This window comes from Monodon monoceros, unplaced genomic scaffold, assembly GCF_005190385.1.
Source record: "Monodon monoceros isolate NGI ecotype Baffin Bay Population unplaced genomic scaffold, NGI_Narwhal_1 Super_Scaffold_11, whole genome shotgun sequence".
NCBI lineage: Eukaryota > Metazoa > Chordata > Mammalia > Artiodactyla > Monodontidae > Monodon > Monodon monoceros.
The window spans coordinates 67,991,905-67,995,290 of record NW_021703767.1 but is presented as its reverse complement, the minus strand read 5'-3'; the positions used below and the strand labels follow the sequence as shown (position 1 = coordinate 67,995,290).

The 3,386-nt window shown below is 38.2% G+C and overlaps 1 pseudogene; it reads left to right on the top strand.

Annotated features, from left to right (window-relative positions):
- The first annotated feature begins 935 nt into the window (after nt 1–935).
- On the top strand, nt 936–1,280 carry LOC114891306 (annotated as a pseudogene).
- The last annotated feature ends 2,106 nt before the right edge of the window (nt 1,281–3,386 follow it).

The window sequence follows — 3,386 nt, the reverse complement described above, 5'->3', positions numbered from 1 at the left end:
TATTTATATTTTTAGTATATCACTAGAGTATATCATTTTGATATATCACAGTTAGCTTCTATATTTTGGCGTTGTTAGGATCTTAGCTTTCTTTCAGTGTTTCAATATCATAAAATAAACATTGTTTGTGTAGACTTTTGGTTTTTATTAAACATTATTTCCTCAGGATAAATTCTATTACTTAGTGGGGGGTTAGGCATATTTATGATTCCTTCAATAAAGTACCATTTTGCCCTTCAGAAAGACTGGCTCCATTTGCATTGCTATCATTAATGCATGATATCTACTTTCCTCAAGATTTGCAGGCTTTGGGTTTTATCACTTTTCAAAAGTTTTTCTAATTGTATTTTTAGGTACAAAATGAAACTTCCCAGTAGGTGAAGTATTACTAACAAGGTTGACTGAATGTTTTAAAAATCATGATTTAAAATCATGTTTCTCTTGTGGGACTATCTTTTAATCATTTGTTTAAGGGACAATTGGTATTTTTGCCCATTTATATGAGCTCTTTATACTTTTCAGTTACTGAACTTTTGTGTTTATGTGCAATTTCTCCATTCTTCTGAATTTTTAAAATCTTAGCTTTACTGATGTACTTTCCATCAAAGCTAAAACTATCTAAGTAATGAACCTGTCCAACTTTTTTCATTTCTATTCCATCAAAAGTCAAAAAGTGATTTCCTCTAGTGCTAGTCTGTTCACATACATGAGAGTGTATTTGTTTTGATTTTTAAGCATTTAACTTTCAATCCATCTGGAATTTTTTGGAGAGTATGGTGGAGGGTGTGGGTCTTTTTAATATTCTCATTATTGATATTCTTATATACCAAGGGTCTCAAATTGGTTACCAACAGATTTCAATGTCGCCTTTCTCGACCCCTGGCCATCTTGGCGGCTGCTCTTGGTTGGGGGTGTCCCGCACCCAAGGCAGGGAGATGGTGGCTGCAAAGAAGAAGAAAAAGTCACTGGAGTCAATCAACTCTGGGCTCCAACTCGTTATGAAAAGTGGAAAGTATGTGCTGGGGTACAAGCTGACTTTGAAAATGATCAGACGAGGCAAAGCGAAACTGGTCATCCTCGCCAACTGCCCAGCCTTGAAGAAATCTGAAATAGAGTATTATGCCATGTTGGCCAAAACTGGTGTTCATCACTACAGTGGTAATAATATTGAATTGGGTAGAGTGTGTGGAAAATACTACAGAGTATACACAATGGCTGTCATTGATCCAGGTGATTCTGATATTATTAAAAGCATGCCCGCACAGACTAGTGAAAGGTAAATCATGCACAATTTTTCTTTAATAAAACTGGCCAGAGCTTGTTTTTAAACAAACAAACAAATAAACAAACAAAAGATTTTAATGTCTGCTAGGAAAAATTCTTCTCATGACTCCTTTTGAACCTAGAATACTCTTTGATGTTCTTGCCCATTTATTTTTCCACATAAAATAAAAATTACGTGAATTCTATGAAGCATTTTATTTCTAGTCAGTGGCTGGTCACCTGAATCCAATAATGTCATGTCCTGTTCTGAGTTGAGGCTGAGTTGCAGCCCTGGTAAGTCTCAGTCTACCTCAGTTTTACTCCTGTCTCTTCAGGATTTTTGGCAGAAATCCCCCTGATGAGTCCAGAATTCTAATCCTTGTCTCACAAGATTTTGGAAGGCTCTGTTCTGCTTGCAGAAGTTTTCTGCTTCTGTTTTTAGAACTCTAGACTCGTGCATCCCCAGAATTTAACAGATGTTCTGAAGGGACCTCCCAAATCTCCTGCCATAGCTCTGCTGATCTGTCTCCCAGCTCTGCTGATCTGGTCTTCCCTGGGTGCGAGCCCTGGGATCATCAGCCTCGGGCCCACGCCCAGAATCAGCAACTAACACCTGGGTGAAGTGGCTGCAGAAGTCAGCCCTCCCTCTCCAAGATTCTCCCTTTCTGGAGTCTCAGCCCCTCCGGTTCTCTCTCGTTGACTCAGCAGCTCTCCTCTGCCTGAAAATAGATGATTTCTCTATTTTGTTTCAATTTTCTGGCTGTTTTAGGTATGAGGGCTGGTCTGTCACAGTCTAATCCAGCTCAGTTGGAAATAAGTTCATTTCATCTTAAACATTTTCATTGTATCTTCTTATATTTTAAAACCAAAAAAGTTTCTAATTGAGATATATATTAAAAAAAAACAACCCACCATGCCACTTCACACCTACCAGGATAACTAAATCAAAAAAGGCAGACAATAATAAGTGTTATCTAGGATGTGGAGAAAGTGCAACACTCATACGTTGCTGATGAGATATTAAATGATACAACCACTTAGTAAAACAGTTTTGCAGTCCCTCAGAAAGTTAGCATTTGCTACATGATCCACAAATTTCACTCCCAAGTAGGTACATATTCAAGAGTGAAACATACGTGCACACAAAAGCTTGTACACATATGCTATAGACAAAATCTTTGTGTCCCTCCAAAATTCATAAAGCCCTAATCTTCAATGTGATGGTATTTGAAGTTGGGGTCAGATGGGAGGTAATTAGGTTTAGATGACATAATGAGGATAGAGCCCCCGATGGGATTAGTGCCCTTATGTGAAGATGAAGAGAACAGATCTCTCTGTCTCTCTCTTTCTCTCTCTCCACTATGTGAGGAAATAGCAAGACGGGGTCATCTACAAATCAGGGAAAGGGCTCTCATGAAGAACCCAATCATGCTGGCATCCTGACCTCAGATTTCCAGCCTCCAGAACTGTAAGAAATTAATGTTGTTTTTTCAACCACTCAGTCCATGGTATTTGTTATAGCAGCCCAAGCTGACTGAGACAACAAATATTCATAGAAGCTTTATTCACAACAGTCAAAAATTAAACAATCCATAATCTCCAAAATATACAAATAGCTCATGCAGCTTAATATCAAAAAAACAAACAACCCAATCAAAAAATGGGTGGAAGACCTAAATAGATATTTCTCCAAAGAAGACATATAGATGGCCAAGAGGCACATGAAAAGATGCTCAACATCACTAATTATTAGAGAAATGCAAATCAAAACTACAATGAGGCATCACCTCACGCCGGTGAGAATGGCCATCATCAAAAAAATCTACAAACAATAAATGCTGGAGAGGGTGTGGAGAAAAGGGAACCCTCTTGCACTGTTGGTGGGAATGTAAATTGATATAGCCACTATGGAGAACAGTATGGAGGTTCCTTAAAAAACTAAAAATAGAATTACCATATGACCCAGCAATCCCACTACTGGGCATATACCCAGAGAAAACCATAATTCAAAAAGACACATGTACCCCAGTGTTCACTGAAGCACTATTTACAATAGCCAGGTCATAGAAGCAACCTAAATGCCCATCGACAGACGAATGGGTAAAGATGTGGTACATATATAC